The 19,022-nt window shown below is 47.9% G+C and overlaps 1 long non-coding RNA gene across 1 annotated transcript in view; it reads right to left on the reverse strand.

Annotated features, from left to right (window-relative positions):
- Positions 1-15,772: 15,772 nt before the first annotated feature.
- Morrbid (myeloid RNA regulator of BCL2L11 induced cell death) overlaps positions 15,773-19,022 on the reverse strand; it is a 130,689-nt gene continuing 127,439 nt past the window's right edge. The window contains exon 3 of the long non-coding RNA NR_028589.1: positions 15,773-18,106. This is a non-coding gene — a long non-coding RNA (myeloid RNA regulator of BCL2L11 induced cell death). The remainder of the gene's footprint in view (positions 18,107-19,022) is intronic.

The raw sequence follows: 19,022 nt of genomic DNA on the forward strand, positions 1-19,022 counted from the left end.
GAAAAGGGCAGCATCCTAGCTAGAAGGTCGTTTACAGGAGGAACCCCCTGTGGATCCTGGCCTGCCTTCTTTTGCCAGGCTGTCAGGGTGTAGCCCACCCATCCACTTGGGGAAGGGGAAATGTGCTTTATCTAGAATAGTCTCTTCAGTACAGTGTTCTCCAAATGTCTAACAGCCAGTCTAGTTGAACGTAAAACCTAACCACCTCAGCTTTATCAGCTGCATTCTGCTCTATAGGAATAGGTCCTAGAGGCGGAGCCAGCTGTTGTCTGCTTGGGTTGGGTCTTCAGTCTCTTTCGCAGGGCTCTGACCATCACAAGACCCTCCCCCTGTTTTATGCTCACCCTTGAATCTTGATCTGGTGCAACCCTTTTCCCTTAATGAGTTTGGGACGAGTTTTATTGTCCATCCCACCACTGGGTTCCCATGAGTCTGGCTGCCCTCCCTCAAGCCCTCTGTCCTTGCAAGAGTCTCCCTGGATCCCTTCCATATTTTGCTAGGCTGGGTCATTGCTAGAGAACAGGCCTTATACAATCATATCTGCCTGGTGCTTATTACAATAACCAATCTGAAAACCGGGGCTTAATGCACGCACGTGAGTACACACATGCCTATATGCTCATCTGTGTTCAGAGACACCTTTCAATGTAGTGGTCTATGTATAAGAGCAAAGCTAGGATACCTCTCAGACCCTCCAGGGCCAGTTGACAATACTTCAACAGAGTTAAATGTCCTATGTGTTACAGTCTGCAGAAAGTGCCAGCCATTGGGTACATGGTTTCAATAACAATTCTAGTCACCAAGGCCTCTCCTCTGTCCACTGACTTGAGTGCTTGCAGCCTAGCTACCTTCTGGCTGGGGAATAGGCCTTGAGCCACCTGTCTGGATGCGCTTTCCTATCTCTAGAATAGAAGGGCACATATAGGGGGAAAGCAAGGCCAAGCTGGTGCTGCCAAGGAAGCTACAGATGTGCACAGTAGGATGGCCTAACGGAGAGGGAGGGAGGGGGAGGGGAGAGGGAGAGGGAGAGAGAGGGGAGTGGGAGAGGATGCATTTATTCTATTTGGAAGGATAGAGCCAAGAAGCAGTTCAGGACTATGATGGCCAAGCTCAGGCTTTGAAGTGGGCCATCCCCTGGGCTCCTGCATCTAGAGGATTGAATGGTCTGTGTCAAAGGGCACAGGTGGCCTCTTAAAGAAACCCAACCCCAGCAGCAGCAGCTGCTCAGTGAGAATGCCTGATGGAGCTAGAGTCTAGATTCTCAGCCAAGCAGCCATCCCTGTCTTCAACTCAACAGGTAGGGAGGGCGGAGGCTGGGGAAAGCTGCCTGGTGACAGTGGCCCCAGGCGATAGGACTTGAGGAATGGACGGAAGGACAAGCAGTAGGAGTTTGGGCAAGGGCTCTCCCAGAGAACAGGCCTTATACAATCGTATCTGCCTGGTGCTTATTACAATAACCAATCTAAAAACCGGGGCTTAATTCAGGAATGTGAGTCCCTCTCCCTCCCCCTCCCTCTCCCATCCCCCTCCCTCCCTCTCCGTTAGGCCATTCTACCGTGCACATCTGTAGCTTCCTTGGCAGCACCAGCTTGGCCTTGCTTTCCCCCTTTATGTGCCCTTCTATTCTAGAGATAGCAAAGCATCTCCAGACAGGTGGTTCAAGGCCTAGTGGGAGGACAAAGGAGAGCTACTCACACGCTCAGAGAACAACGTGATACGGAAGGCTGTACAAAAGATACGTAAGCAGGTGAATAAACCACAGCAGGACAGACCCTTGCATGTCCTGGTAGCTAGAGAGATGTAACGTCTTCATTCATGAGAATGGTGCCTTGTTCATCTACAACCATACTCACACGTTGTCTTCTTTCCTCCCTCCTTCCCTCATCACCGCCCTTCCCCCCCTTTCATGTGTCTTTATAAGTTTACTTCGTATTCAGGATTTTTGAACACGACAGGCTTGTTTTGAGCGAGCAGCAAACACAAGTCCAGCTGTGAGAGGGAAGGGCAATATGGCCCCCTCAGCCAGAGCCCCAGGAAAAGCTACAATGACACAGCCCATCAGAGGCTGGCCCCAGCCTCCCGCTGATGACCTCATTACTCCACATCTGGGAATGGCGCCAAGAGGCAGCCCAGCTTGCCAGAACATAGACTCCTGCAGAGGGCTTCAGACTCTGAGGCCCCAGGGGACCTACTAAGTCCAGCGCCCTGAGAAGCCTGCCATCTCCATCTCCCTCCCACACTGGCTAGTCACCCAGCCTCATCTCTCAAGCCAGGAAGGTAGGGACCAGGGGGATCCACACACAGATATCCCAAGGCCCACCACCGCAGAGTACAGTGTTGAGGACCAATATGCTTGAGGGAGTTGGCCCCTCTACACATGCAGATTCTCTGATGAGGTATTTATAATAGTCTCTCCACAGTGCCCATGAGGGAAGACACGGTAGACTGGGATCCTCATGGTGGGGCAGAAGCTGAGTTGCTCTGAACAGAACTGGAAATAATGAGACCAATTTCTCCTACAAACAGTCACTGAAAACCCACGGGCAGGCACCATCCTCCACCCGTGGTCCCACGAAGTGTGTGGACACAAACGCTTCTGTGGCATGTCTCGAGGTCTGCTGTGGTCCCCAATGGAGAAGAATGAATTTACATCCATGGAGCTAATCCAATAGAGGAAACAATGTGGCGCTAGGCTGTGGAAGGCCACGTATCGCGTGGCAGCGTGGGCTAAACACTTGATTGGCACCAGGGCCCCACCTTCTCCCACTACTTGGTATTCATCATTCATCGGCTCTTGCTGGGAGCCTTTCCCGGGCTCCTCATCTCCCCGAGGGATTACTGTCCACACTGGCACAGGCACCCAGCTCATGTCCCTCTGTCTTTGCCAGCACAATCTGGTGCCTGATACAACTTCCCGTCACACTGGATGGTTTAGAAATAACTACTTTATTCTTAGGATTAGCATGTCTTCTCCCATTTCTGTTGCTATGACTTTAACGGAGCGTTGTGTGGTAATTCGATACACAAGTAAAACACATGAAGAAGATATCAGGAAGCTTGGCTCCTCTACTTCAAAAACTTCTTAAGTTTATTTTGATTAACACGTAACATTTGAACATGTTATGGGGTAGATTGTGGCATATCATAATTTTTGGCTGCCCTGGAACACTCTGTGTAGACCAGGCTGCCCTGGAACACTCTGTGTAGACCAGGCTGGCCCAGAACTCACAGAGAACCTGACTGCTTCTGTCCCCTGAACACTAGGATAAAGGAGTGTGCTGCCACACAAGCTCAACTAAGCGTGTCCCGCTTTCTATTTCCTGAGGAGACTCAGTCCAAACTCCCATCTCATTTGAAACAAATCTGCATTGTGTTAAGACTTGGAAGGCTCAAACAATCTTTCTCATGTACACATATGCTCACTTACACACACACACACACACACACACATACTCACACACACACACATACTCACACACACACACCACACATATACACATATTCATACATAGTCACACACACACCACACATATTCACACCCACTCACATTCAAACACCACACACACACACACACACACACACACACGTATCACACACTACACATACACACATACTCATACACATTCACACACACACACCACAAGCTCACTCCTTCTTTTCATGAGACAATTTGTACTGCACATAACTCTTTAAGCAGGATCATGACTAGGTGGTCCCTTGACCTTAGGTCTCCGGGACAGAAGCTGAAAGGCGACATCGCCAGGAGTGGGCAAGGGGTGCCGTGTTCCACAGCCCCTGCTGTACTCTAAGTCACCAGATTCTTCCTGTGTGGCCACCAAGCTTGGGTTTGAGCTTATCCCTGAGCCGTCCTGGCAAACACAGCCCTTCACAGAGAGGAGGCCCGGGCCCTACCTAAAACCTCCCATCTTCCTCTCCTTCTCCATCCAGTGCTCCATTCTCACACAGGTCCCCTCCCCCACGCCCTTCACTTTATCTTTGCCTCCATCCCCCGTGAAATATCTTCCATATTCACAAGTATTCTCAAATAAAGCAACAACAGCAAAACCCTAAGAAGGCTAATACCCTTCTTATCGGAGAAATACTCAGTACAGAATAGAAATTCCCTAAGAAGGAAGAAAGGGAACGTTTCATGAGTCCCTACTGTGTGCACAGTGTCTTTGGCCTCTCCTGGTGTGACAAAGTGACTCTGAGTGCTTGCAATGTGCATTACTTGCGAGCTCAATGATGTCAGTTGTGGCTAGGAGAAGAAGGAGCGCTTATCTCTGCTCCACTCACCTTTGTGTCCCGAGGAAGCCTGGACCTCCGTGAGCTATGTCAGCCTGCTGTGCCAAGTCCCTCTGAGGCCAACAGTAGGTGAGGAGCAGGGTCTAGCTGGGTCTTCATTGCCAGCTCAGCCTAGAGATGGTGCACTGTCCTTACCCTCACTGATAAGGCTTTGTTGGGAACGAAATTAAGTCACAGAATGAGGCTGAGTGGAAGAAAGTCCTTTAGGAAATGAAATCCACCAAGGGAAATCTACCAAGTGTGCTGACTTGCTCCCCACAACACCGATTAAACAACCTGTCATGTGAAACTTGCTCACCTGCTTTATCCTAAGGCAGGACCCAAACTATGATAAGCTAAGATGACTAATTCTCACATCTTCCTCCAAACTACAGGATTTATGAAATGCCAGGGACAGCTGACCTCCAGGTTAGCAGGGTCCACCACCACCTTGTAAATACTTAAGGAGCTCTGAACAAGCTTGTGAAGTTGAACCTCTCTCCTTGAACTGGTCAGGGGCAGCCACAGTGCAGAAAGGAAGATCCAGAAGTGTGAGCCTTTTGCAGGGACCCAGACACTGCCTCCAGGAAAGCTCTCCTCTGGTGGCCATTGTGGCACAGAGGAAATCGCACCAGATGGTAAATAGTGGCAACTCCAACGCTTGGTGAAATGATTTAGGTACTTAGCAAACAAAGGGAGCACGCCAGCTCCTTTCCCGGATTCTTCTTCCTGGGGCACAGAATAGAAGAAAATGCAGAAGCAACCTCCAGGCTCAGTGAGAGTTAGCATTTCCTAGAGTGGAAGAAAAATCAGATGGGGAGGTGGGGGTGGGAAGTAGGGGGTGGGGCAGGGGGCTTGAGGGTGGGAGGACAGGGGGCATGGACAGACTAGAAAGTGGAATTGGATTTTTTTTTCCTTAAAAAAAAATCGATGAAGTAACCAAGCTATTAAAATGGAAAATAAGTCTGATGTCATTCTGAAAAATAAAAGCGTTGAGTCACCTGCGGAGCCACTTAATTAGGCCCGGAAAGGGACAAGAGAGCTTGAGTAATTTTCCCCGCCAATGTCAGTATTTCAAAATGAGCGAGGCGTCAGGCCTCCTCTCATCAGTGAGTTACATCAGTGCTTTTACCCTGGGGACAGCCTGAGACATTAGAAGTCGGTGAAGAACAAAAAGGAATGCATTAGGAACGATCCCCCTGCACTGGACCAGCTTCCACTTCAGGTCCCTGCGACACCTCAGAACGAGGGCTAGAGGGGTTTCTGGGCATGCTCTGGGGAGCCAGACAGCAGCATGGCACTACAACAGTAGTCAGAGTGACAGCCGGCGAAGCTCTATGGAGACCCCTTAGGGACAGCCTTGGTTTGCATGACTGCAGTCAGAGGTTTGGGCTTTAACAGAGCCACATGGGCATTCCTTCATAAGTGTTTGGATTCAACACCTCTGCTAAATGAATACCTCCACCTCTCCCTGTGGGTCAGAGGGTGGCTCTTCAGAATCCTGCCAACTACCCCTCTGTCTTTACCAAACAGAGAGTCCTGCTATCACCAGTCCCTTGCAAGGGCAAAAACTCAATAATCTCCCTGCTGCAGAACTGGGCTTTCTTGGTAGCACTCAGGAATCATGGGGACCGTCCTTGAGCACTTGGGTTCTCTGAGTTGGGGGTCCCTTCAGCCACACTCATGACAGGTTCCTGCTCGAGATCCCCAACTAGAGAAATCTCTGACTAGGAAAAGCAGGGGCCGCAGCTGGGACCTAGCTCACAACACCATGTCCACCCCCTCCCCCATCCCCCCCAGTGCTGCAATCGAGGTTATGATGCCATGATCAGTCAAGCTCAATTCTGATACTGTCTGGTTGATGTTTATTTTCCTTATTATTTAGCTGTAGCTGTAGAACTCCCAGGGCTTTCTTTAATTCCTAAAACTGGCCTTCTGGCTTTGTAAGCTTTGAAATGGACCCTGCTCAGGAGAACAAGGTGAGCACACACCGATGCTAACAAGGCTGTCAGCGGGATATGAAGTACAAAGTGAAGGCCTAGGACACAGGAAAGGCGATTTTTACTGGAAATGGAGGGGGAGGTGTCTTTGGATGGTAAGCAGTCTGTTCTGAGTTTAGTGAATACAGCAGAAATGAATCATGGGCTAAATCCAGGTTTTAGAGAACACCCTAAGTCCCCAAAGACCACCCAAAAATTTCCCCCATGTTAGTCACAGAGAGATAAGAATGAACAGCAGTGCTCAGTGTGCAATCATCGACCAGATCAGAAATGACACCCATCCCTCACAAACACCTTGGTCCTGTCAGACAGCACTGGGTTTCCCCTTTAACTACCTCAATATTATTCCTTCTCACCTTCCCAACCAAAAGACTGCTGGGTAGAAACACAAAACAAAACAAAACCAAAACCCAGAGTAAATAAGCAACTGCTTACTTTCCCTGCCAATCTAACAATTGAAACCCAGGTAAACCAACTCTAATCCTCTTTCGAGGATCAGGATTGCCCTGCCTCTAATCTAATGCCAATAGCTCACTAGGTTGCAGTGCAGGGAGCTTTGAGACTAAAAGAAGATGACTAAGATGCCATGAAGACAAGGGGAGGGGGTGCTGGCTGAACCCTAATAATATTGATTAAGAAGCACTTGGAAAGTCCTTCTGAGAGAGACAGTGGGATGGGAGAAGGAGGCATGGTCTCTAGTATATACATGAGCTGTGGAGTATGGTTCTTTCAGATTCATCTCCCCAAACCCTGCCTTTCAACTGGGCCAGCCAGCTCCCCTTGCGGAGCCTTGGCTTCCTTGTATGTTGCACCAGGATGGTAAGTGTTTAGCAGGGACCCATGCACAGGATATATCAGAACTCATAGCTGCAGATCCATCCACCTTGTTGGAATCCAGCTCTTTTATTAGGTGCTGAGTTGAGAAGGCCAGAGTGCAAACTGGTGCAACATCCATAGATATCAGTTATGTTGGTTGGTGATCTCTTGTACAATGTCACCCGGAGCAGTCTCCACGGCTGCATGATTTCAAATACCTTATCTTTGATTTTTTTTTTTTTTTTTTTTTTTTTTTTGTGGTGTGGGGAATGGAACCAGAGGTATCACTCATGCTAGGCAAATCCTCTGACACTAAACTGCCTCTCAGATGTCAGGGAAAAAGAGTTATCAGTGCAAAACAGACAACACAGGACCAGGACAGGCTGGACACTATAGTAAGACTGTTTTACACTGGCTCAGATGAAGGCAGGGCCAAACAGAGACACAGTACTGAAACCATTGCCCTAAAGTCTTAGGGTCCTGGAGAGACATCAAGAGCACTGGAGGCAAGAGAGACCAAAGTTGTCCAGGCAGGGACATGCACCTGCCTACAGAAGCTTGTGTTTAGGTGGCAGGACCATCTAAGAGAGTGGTTTTCAATATTGCTAATGCTGTGTGTTTTCTAATGGTCTTAGGTGGCTCCTGTGAAAGGGTCATTTGATGGCCCGCCCCCCCCAAAGGGTTTGTGATCTTCAGGTTGAGAACCATGGACCTAGGGGTTGGGGCATCTCCATGGTGAGGAGACCTTTTCCTTCCCTCTCCTGATTAGAGTCTGGCATGACTCCTCTGGCAACCCCCTCTGTACCCTGTCTGAATGCCAGGTCCTACTGGCCTCCCCTCCCCCAGCTCTGAACCAATCAAAGTGTGTATATTTCAGAGACTAGGAAGAAGCTGTGCTCTTCATTCTTCTGGAGAGTCATTTTATGTCACAGTTGCATGAGAAAGGAGATAACCAGAGTTCACAGTCTGCCTGCCCAGGGATTCCGTGGGTGAATTTGCTTAGGCCAGCGTGACCTCCATGACCATCATGCTTCAACAGCCTCCTCTTTAGCATAAGTGGGAAGAGCTTAAGGTCATAAGAATATAGGAATCAAGCCAGGAGGTGGTGGCACAAGCCTTTAATCCCAGCACTTGGGAGGCAGAGGCAGGTGGATTTCTGAGTTCGAGGCCAGCCTAATCTACAGAGAGAGTTCCAGGACAGTCAGAGCTACACAGAGAAACCCTGTCTCAGAAAAACAAAAAAACCAAACCAAACCAAACAAAAATAAACAAACAAAAAATATAGGAATCGAACTGTCACATCCTGTGGGAGACAAAAAGAGTCCAGGCTACACTAAACTGAAGACCAATCTTAGTAGTTTGAATAGATATGGCTCCCATAGGCCCATGTGTGTCAATGCTTGGCCCATGGGAGGCTGGCTGGGTACAAGCTGAGAGCCCTGTGTGTTCTGCTCCTAGTTCTCCAGATACCTCATCTTGAACACCAAAGCCCAGTCTTTTGTTTACACAGCAATTCAACCATCCACCCCAGCTTTTCTTTTGATTATCCCATGAATCAGCATTTTATGACCTAAGTCCCTTGATTCTTAGAAAAGACAGCTAGTACATTTTTTAACACAGCAACTAAATTCAGAGATCTGCCTGCCTTTGTAAGCACAGACAGTAAGCTAGCTGGGTGGAATCCCTTCCTGAAATTAACATTCCCACCATGCCTGTGCCTAACTTGCTCTGTCCCAGGCTGACCTTGAACTCAGGAATCTGCCTGCCTTTGTATCTTTCTGACAAGCTTTCATTAGTGCATGCCTTTGTTCTTTTAGATCTGTGAAGCCCTTCATACAATTCATATTGCATCCTTATATCTGCTTAGTTGAGAAATTTATAATTTTTGAACTCATGTTTTCAGAGTTCTTTTCCACAGCCTTAAGGGCTGTACTGAAGCTCACAGCATTTGCCATTTTTGCTGAGGAACATAGACACATCTTCAACTCCTAAACTCATGTTGTTTCTAATTATCATGGGACATTAACCTTGGCAGGGAGAACATTCGTTGCCTGATAACCTTGTCGGGGAGAACATCTCCCAAAGGAGGAACATAAAGTAAATTATGTACATTATTATACAAACAAGCCCTATTCCTACAGCAACCGACAACACTCGTGAAGGCCCATGTCCTGCTGATTCTGCTGTATGGACAGGAAACCTTGTCACACTGTCCCCTGCACAGCCACCCAGGACTCGGCACAGATAAAAGAGAAAACATCACCCATGTAATGCTTTGTGAGCTAATAAATTGATTGCTATTACTTATTGAAGAGTGGGTGACTCAAAAGCAGCTATGTCATTGGAAAGTCCACCCCAGCATGGGGGAAGGACACTCACAAAAGGTATATCCCGAGATCCCTGCACAACTCATAGGTAGTTCCACTTTAGAGTCTCCCTTCCCTAACAATTATTCACAATGGAGTTGCCTTTTCCAAGTTTCTTGGGTCTCCTGAGTCTTATGAGCCTCCTTTTTCCCTCCAGGAGGGACTGTTTTAATTTGGAGAAAAATACTACACAACAACCTGGATGACCTGGCTCTGAAGTACCTGCTCTCCAGATACACACATGTGCCCAGGGTAGGGCACCTTTACCTAACCTTTATGGGCCTTGATCATGCTCAGCATGAGGAGTCTGGGTGCATGGATTTACATGAAGGTTGATGTTACAGCCATGCCCTGGGCACAGGTTTGCCTTACACTCTCTCCTGGGCCTTCCCAGACCCCATTTCCTTAGAAGGAATACTTCTTCCCTCCTAATTTTGGGGGTGTAGAATAATCTCAGGTGCATATTCTCTGCTGTGGAAGGCTAGAGAAAGGGAACATTTTCTCTTGGCTGTGGGAGGTATGAGAGTATGGGTGAGTAAGAGGTATGAGACCTAACCCTTGGCTTGGAGCCCTCATCTGGGTGTGACATCAGAGGGCCAGCAGATCCAACAGTCACTCTAGACAGACCATGAGATAGGAATGATGCTTCCTGCTTTCCTAGCTCACTGGAGAAGCCAAGTTTCTCCTCCGATACGGAGACCTTTATCACCACCTTCCAAAGCATTCACTCTTTCATCAGCCCTGGCTGGAGTCTCCTGAAAATGATGGAATTCTCATTATGATGAGCCCAAATACCTCGTACCTTCTTAAAGTGACTCCCACGATGTCCCCAACCGTATCCTGTCTGTGACCAAAGACTGTCTTTCTATTTAGGACCTTTTCCATTTGTCCCAGCTCTCTCTTAATCTTGTTTGTGTTTCTGACCTATATAACTTCTTGGTGTAATGAGGGCCATATGTTTTCTTTACTTACCTACAGGTTAATGTGGAAGCAAATGGAAGGTGCTGTCTCTCTTCATTTCCACAGCACCTCCTCAGTTTCTCTTTATGTAAACAAAATCCAGGGTGCACTTCTGATGGCTGACATTCCATGCGTGCCCACTCCACTACCAGCTTCCCAGATGAAGAGCTTTGTCATGCTATGCAATGCTGCGCCCATTGTTCCTCCCTCAGACTTTTGACCAGCAAGGAAATGCACTGCTCAGCTACTTAGCAGATGTCCTTGTGAGAGAACCACAGCCCCTCTTAAGTTCGACAGGCCCTCTTAAAAATCAGAATATTGACCACATCTTCATGGCAAGAGATGCTGGGAACCCATGACCCTGATGAAAAGCAAAAGGATCCCAAAGCAAGATTGAATTCTCATGAATGGATCTCTGACATGTGCGAAAATGCTAGATTTTTAGAAGTATTGAGTATATGCATCTTATGGGGGAAATCTATGAATTTCATTAGATATTCAAAAAAGTAGGTCATGCTCCAGAAGTTCCTCCCAAATGTGGGGCTCATCCGAGGGCTCATCTTACGTTATTGCTGGCACGTTCCATGAGCATGTGGGGAGTCATGGTAGAGACACCGGCCAGAGGCTGACGTAGCCAGAGGCTCCTGCCCGAGCTTCCAGACTCTCCTGCCCTAAAAGTGGGAATTTACATTTTGTTTCTATCTTCAAAGTTTCACTAGGACATGAACGATGGTTGCATTCATTATATAATCAGAGGCCATGACCTCAGTAACTACCCAAAAAGGATTCCTGGGACAGTAACTGCAGGTAGAGGTGGTCGGGGGTGGGGTGAGGCAGACAGGACAGGGAACAAGGCTTAGAGACCAGGAAAGATAGTGGAGCTCCTGAACAGATGAGATGTTCAGAATCTGCAAAGGTCCCTAAAGATTAAATTCCAGTGAAAAGCCCCCAAGGGCAAATGTGCCCTGACCTGCCGAGCTTGGCATGGGAGGTTCCTGTCTTAGTTACTGTTATCATGGCAAAGGCAACTTATAGAAGAAAGCTTTTAACTGGGGGCTTGCTTACTGCTTCAGAGGACGAATTGCTTATCATTGTGGCAGGGAGCATGGCAGCACACAGCAGATGGGGTGCTGGAGAGGTAACTGGAAGCTACATCCTGATCTGCAGTCTGCAGGCAGCAAGGACGGGGACACACACACACACACACACACACACAGAGAGAGAGAGAGAGAGAGAGAGAGAGAGAGAGAGAGAGAGAAGAGAGAGGCCCATCCCCAGTGGCACACCAACTGGGTATCAAAGATTCAAATATGTGAGCCCACGGGGGGGGGGGGGCTTTCTCACTCAAACCACCACAGCAACAGAGTCTAGAACAGGGCTTTGGAGGCAGCCCTGACTCTCTCCCCTTTCTTTACACAGAGCACCTCATTATTCTCAGACAGTGCCATTCTGAGAGCAGGCACCAAACCGACAGTGAGTTTTGGCCAAGACTTCCCTTTTTGCATGGTTGTGAGTGACTGGTGGGGGACCTGGGTGAGTGGGACAGCCTTCAGCTATGACATGCAGCACCTGTTGTAGAGGGTCTTGGTGGGTCAGCAGTGGCCCCAGGACGACACAGGTGCTAGCCAAGAGCTCAAGAGCCATTGCCATCTCCAGACCTACCTCAAGTTATGCCTCCCCCAAGAAACAACTGCTTCTGGGTTGAACAATCTATTTAGAGAGGATGGCAAGTCACACCTCACCGTGCTCCCCACCAAATCACGAATCCACCACGTCACCATGCTTTCCTGTGGACAGAGGAGTGGCAAAGAAGCCATCCTGCCGAGCTTCCTGCTCAGGCACAATGACATCTGCTGCCCTGCTGGTGACGCGCAGCCCACCCCAGGTGTGGGAACGCTCTGGCTTCTTGTAGATTGTGGTTTCCCCGTTGAGTCAGAGGGATTGGGACAGTGCTTTGAGCAGAAGGACAGGCGGGTCACAAGACATGTGTGTGTCAAAGAGATAAATTTTGAATCTTTGACAACAGGTTTATTTCGAGTAAGCTGAGTCACTGATTACATCAAAGATCGTGCCCAGCTGGAGACACTAACAGCAAAACCCAGACCTGGGGCATTTCATGGAAGTTACCGTAAACAGTTATTTTGGGCAAAAATAGATTTTCATCTATTTGTTTATTTTTGAGACAGGGCTTGCCATGTAGCCCAGGCTGGTCTGGAATATACAATTCATTATGTAGCCCAGGTTACCTTCAAACTCAATGTCTTTGTGTCTCAGCCTTACAATGTTTGGGTTAGTGTTGTTGACATTGTTGTTTTCTACAAAGCTTTAAAACACACACAAAAAGAAATGAATTTATTACTTATCGCAACTTAGCAGAGTAGTTAAATTTATAATCTGCCTTAAATTCTATATGATTGGGAGAGGGTACCAAAAAGCAGGGAAGACCCTTGGTGAGGGTTGGGGGAGGGGTACTCAGAATACCCTTGAGATGGAGCGAGTTCATCTGATGTTTAATGTGCATAGCACCAGTGAGGCTCTCCACTCTATGGAAAGAGTGAATGTCTTTCTAAAACCTCCATGGAGTCAGGCCAGGCATCTCTTCAGACGTCTGCTTCCTGAGTCATCTTTGCCTTTTCTGTGACAGACTACTGATTCCACTGGGAACACTCTAGCCATGTGGAGTCCTTCTGAGTTCCAGGAGTCTATACTGTTGGTCACAGGGAAAGAGAAGGATCACGGGTTTGACAGAGGCTCTGGGGACAGCAGGCCTGGCTATCCAGTGGACTCCACTGGCAGAGGAGGGCTGATATTTTGCTCTGGAGGGAAGCCTGGGTGGAATAGGGTTTCCTTCAGGCTGTGCAGCAGTTCAACCAAGAGGCAGTTCAGCAGAGCAATTGAGCCATAGACAGCAAGCTCTCTCCCCGTGTTTATCTCCAGTTTCCACCTTCGATTCTTCTCAGGAGACCCAGATCCCTCCACTCTCCCCACGCTCATCTAGGAAATTGGAGCTACCTCAAGGATGCCAGGATCCTCAGAGCCCATTTCTCTGAGCAGCCAGGCTGTTGTGTCAATAGTCCGAGAACAGAAGAGCCATAGATCTCAGCCAGGTAGGAGCCTCGTGTAGCCTTGGGGGGTTCAAAGGCCCGACCCCAGTATCTGACCCATCAGCTGCTTTGATCTGCTGAAGTTTCTTTCTTCTACTTCCCACAGACTTTTATGATTTTATTACATGTGTGTTTGCTCTGTTCTGTGACAATTGAGGTGAATGAATCAGAATCACCAATTGTTTTTCCTTCTAGTCTGCCCAGGTCTGTCACCCCATCCTGCTCTGACCATTTTTTTTTTTTTTTTTTAAGATTTATTTATTTATTATATGTAAGTACACTGTAGCTGTCTTCAGACACTCCAGAAGAGGGCGTGAGATCTCATTACGGATGGTTGTGAGCCACCATGTGGTTGCTGGGATTTGAACTCAGGACCTTCGGAAGAGCATTCAGTGCTCTTAACCGCTGAGCCATCTCTCCAGGCCCCTGCTCTGACCATTTAAACCCCCTCTTGCCCTCCAGTGAGAGCACAAGCACCAATCTTCCAGGCTTCACCTTTCATGCTCCCCTCCCCCAAAGCAAGCTCAGGCTCTTTCTCCAAAACAGGAAGTTACAGATAGTGAAGTGACATCGGTCCCTGGCCTCCACTGGTAGCCTCCCCCACTCTCTCCCTCATTCTGAGCAACGTCCTCTGACTAACTCCCGAGGTTCTCCTTCCTCTCTGGAGCCCCCTTGCATCAGCGCAGCTGCCTGGACTCCTCCCAATGCCCAACTAGAATTTCCAGAACCTTCCAAGCTAGGTGGCCTCCTTCTGACCTATGGACATTCCTCTGGGGCTGGTTCTGTCACAGGATTTTTTCCCCCTGAGGATTTATTGCCAGGAAAAAGAATTCCCCAAAGGAACGTTGTGATTTCTCATGTTGGACAATGAGAGCCAGACACTGTTCTTTCTGTCGCTGGGATGCTTCAGTGCTACCCTAATGTGTAGGACAGATGGTTCTCAACCTGTGGGTTGCGGCCCCCATAGAGGTCAAATGACCTTTTTATAGAGGTCATCCCTGGAAAACACAGACATTTACGTTACAACTCACAACAGTGATGAAGTAGGACATATTTTGTGGTTAAGGGTCACCATGTGAGAAACTGTATTAAGGCGACACAGCACTAGGAAGGTTGAGCAGCGCTGTGCTTAACACCATTGCATACAGCTGACTGAGAAGGCGGTCTGGTTTCCCTAGCCTCTGGGTCCACGATCCAGACATACTGCTCTTTTCCCAGTCTCTTGGAGCATTGCTGCCTACTGAGGGGTCCCCTGCACACAGTGGATTTGTGGAAGCCTCATTCCCTGCTCCCCACCTTCGACTGGGATCTCCCGACAACCATCATAATGTGCTGGCCTCCTGCACCTTATAAAATGGGATCTTTCTAAAGGGGAATCATCTGGTCTAACAGAACAGGCCCAACTGATTAAGTTTCTCTCTCCCATCTCCAGGCAGCCTGACGAGAGAAACAAGAAAAACAGAGTTTTCTTTTCATGGGTGGAAGCGATGCAGGGAGTCAGAAACAGTCTTGTTCCAGCTCTGAGTAAGATTTCAGCTCAGTTGGCAGATGTGGGTTTTCCAGCAAGTGCCCACAGAGTGCCACTTTACTTCCTCTCAGAATTTCCTCCACAAACATACCTGAGGTCACATTCTTTGGACGTGGTACCTCAGCCTTTTGGAATGTCTCTAGAGGTCAAAGGGCTCCTTCTGCCTTCGAGAGAGAGAGAGAGATTGCTTTCTGTGAGCTCTAATAGTCCAACAAGGCTTCATGTAATTATAACTGATTACCTGCCGTGTGTGTGTGTGTGTGTGTGTGTGTGTGTGTGTGTGTGTGCGTGTGCGCATGCAAGTGCATACTTATGTATGCAGATGTGCACATGCATGAGTGGAGAGGCCAGAGGAGCATGCTAGGTACCTGGCTCTGTCACTCTTCACCTTATTCCTTTGAGACAGGGTCTCTCTCTGCACTTGGAGCTAAGCTGGCAGCCATTAAACTATGGATATCCTCCTTCCCCTACCTCCACCCCCACATAGCAGTGGGGTTACAGTACGTGTGCAGTCACGCATAGCTTGCTATCTGGATGCTGGGGATTTGGTCCCGGGTCCTCATGTTCTAGGAGCAAGTGCTCTTACCCACTCAGCCCCAGCCTTTAAAGCCATATCTTAAATAATTACTCAGTCTGGACAACTAAAAAAAAAAAAATAATAATAAAATCATCCTACCTTTTCTTTTTTCTTTTTCTTTTTCTTTTTTTTTTTTTAAGATTTATTTATTTATTTAATGTAAGTACACTGTAGCTGTCTTCAGACACTCCAGAAGAGGGCATCAGATCTCATTACAGATAGTTGTGAGCCACCATGTGGTTGCTGGGATTTGAACTCAGGACCTTCGGAAGAGCAGTCCGCGCTCTTAACCACTGAACCATCTTGCCAGCCTATCTTATCTTTTCTTACTCACATGTGAATTCCAAGAAATGTATCGATGTGGAGGTCATTTTGAAGAGAATTTAAGTACAGCAGAGACACATTAACACAGACTAAAAGGATACCAAAAAAACTCCAAAGGTTCTAACTGTGGTACTACCACCTTGAGCAAATACAAAAAGGGTCACGTATAGGGTGTGGGAGGCCTCCAAACACCTCGCCTTCTTGTTGGCTTGTTTGGGAAGAGTGGGAGTTGAGTGAAAAATCTTTCTTTCTTTCCAGCCTTGACACCAATCTGCTCATGGGATGAAAACAGCCATTGTCAGTATTCTGAGGCTCAGCCGTACCACTGCCAACTGGCCAGCTGTAGGCCACGTGGAGAAACAGCATCAGTTTCTGGTCACCAAACAGGCCAATGTCAGAAACAGCTTCCTGAGCAAGCATGGGCGTCTGAGATCTCTCAGGCCCTGGATGCAGAAAGCAAGAACGGACATTTGTCTATAATCAGTCTTGCTTGCTGTGTCAAGAGAGAGCTCAAAGCACGGGCGATGGGCTGAGGACTAGCTCATGATCCCTCCTCGGTTTCTCTGTTCTTCTAGGGACATTTCCAGCCCAAACTAAGGGCAGAATGTGGGGTGAGGCTCCCTTTACCCTGTCTTTGGGAGCATCTCTGCCCTTCCACCACTCTGCCCTGCATCCCTTCATTGTTGGGATGGGAGCGAGTCCTCTCTTGCTCCAGCCTTTGGCTCATCCAAGACTTACTTATTTCCAGGCTGGACGTCCCATGCCAGCTTCATGCTGGACTGAATGAGTGAATGGGTGAACCCGGAAGCTGAGCTACCTCTCAAAGACCTGATATCTCCATAGAAAATATTAATACTACTTATTAACCTATGTTTACTGTTACTCATTGAGTTTTTTGTATACTTAGAAAGTGGCTGGGTTGTTTTGTTTTGTTTTAAAATATTTTCTTAGGCTAAGGAGAAGGCAACTCAGTTGGTAAAGTGTTGGCACTTTTCTATTTCTCTGTCCCCTCTGTCTTCTGTGTCCTGTGTGCCTGGCTACTGTTTAACCCAAGTGGGGCCTTAAGAGGTGAGGGGTCCGGATTGGATCCCTTTTCTCCTCCTCCTCTTCCTCCCCCCACCTCCCTTTCCCTCTCCCCCTCCCCTTCCCCTTCCCCCTCTCTCCCCCTCCCCCCTCCCTCTCTGGTGTGACCAATTATTCACCTATTCTCAGGCCATCCTCATGCTATCAGTCCATGCCACTTAACCACAGTAAACAGTGTCTAAGCACTAGACACTGAGGATAAATGTTTGCACACGCAACACAAGCATGCAGATCTTGTTAAAATAGAGCCATGGGCCCTGCTCTCTGACTGCGTGATTTGGCGATTCTGGGAAGGTCCCAGAGAAAGTGTGTTTCAAAGAATTTCCCCAACAAGAGAAAAACTTTGTCCAGTACTCGAAACCTGGCTAACTACTCAGGGCTAGTGAAGTTTTGGATCTTGGCCCACAAGACCTCAACCCTACACAAAGAACTACAGGCAACTACAGAAAGCAAAGAGCAGGAAGAACAACCCTTCCCCAGGGAGAGGCACACCGACTGGTCAGCCGATGCCAAATGGACAGGTCTGAAAACATACATACAAGTAACATTATCCAGGCTGAGCAGGTTGTTTTTGTGTGTTTAGAAATATGTGTATGTACGTATATATGTATAACAGCAATTTGTGGGGGGAAAGGGGCTATGAATTTGAGAGAGCAAGGAGAGGTAAATCACAGGGTTTGGAGGGAGGGAGGGCAATGGAGAAATGATATAATTTTATTACAATCTCAAAACAAAACAAAAGGAATAACAACAATGATGATGATGATGATAATGATGAAGATGAAGTTATCAGGTGATGTTGTCATTCTGGGTTGGGGTCCCATCCCCTGAGAAGCCTCACTAGTCCAGGTACCAGACCCCAAGAAGTACCATCTTCTGAGAAGCACCATTCAGGAATTGTTATGATGCCATGCCTCTGCATTATTCTGTGCTGCATGTGACAATAGGTGAGTGGCTCTGTCCCTGTGAATCTGGACTGTGTCTTCCTGGGGTCCTTCAACCCAACAGGTTGTCATCACAACAACATCTGGCATCGATCTTCTTATATTTCAGTCCCTCTGAGTCTAGAACAGAGTTAATCACATTTATTTCCATTTGGTGTGCACCAAGCCAACTCTTGGCCAGAAGAGAACATCCAAAATTAAATAAACATGACTGTGTAAAGAGAGAGGAATGGGCAGAAAGGCCAAGGGCTGAAGACATCGGGAATGACAAAATGGAGAAATGAACAAGCAAAGGGGAAATACGGGAAGGGAAAATAAGAGGCTCGCTGTCTCCTCCCATGCAAGGTAACCCCACACCTTAGCCAGCAGAGAAGACACTGAGGCCCCAATTTATTCCTAATGGTAATTCATTATCTTCAACCAGAAGACAAACAAAATTAGTGTCAGGGGAAAACACTGCCTGGTAAGGACTTTCCCTTTCAAAAGTTTTCACAGTCAAGATCAGTTTGGAATCCTATCTACACACTTGCTGGTCCACAGCCCCTCGAATAAGCCCTCTGCTCCAGTCTGGCCCCTGTTTGCCCTGTCCAAGCCCAAGTGGAAGCATAAAGAACAGACAACTTTCCATTTTCAGGGCTGGTGGCTGAAGCACATTTGTTCTTGCACTAGTTCAAAATCATCAGCTGACAGGCAGTGCTGGGGAGGGAGGTGGTGATGACAGTACAGAGAGCATTCCCACCTTTGCAGTGTCAGTGTTAGGTAGGGATGGAGGCAGTAGCCAGCCACTCTGAGAGGCCCAATGCTGTCTGCATCCTTAGCTCCATGAGGTGGCCTGGCCTCCAAGTAAGCAGGGTGGCCTTAAGGAAAGTCAAGACATCCCCTGAAGGAAGCTAGCAAGGTACTCAACAGACTGTCCACACAAGCCATTCGAGAACCGTTTACTTTCCTGTCAATCTTTCTTCTTATCTGCTCAGAGTAAATGAATGTTTGCCTTCCGAGGTTTCTAAACACAGCATAAAATACTCTTTGTACTAGG

This window comes from Mus musculus, chromosome 2 (assembly GCF_000001635.26).
Source record: "Mus musculus strain C57BL/6J chromosome 2, GRCm38.p6 C57BL/6J".
NCBI classification, from domain to species: Eukaryota; Metazoa; Chordata; class Mammalia; order Rodentia; family Muridae; genus Mus; species Mus musculus.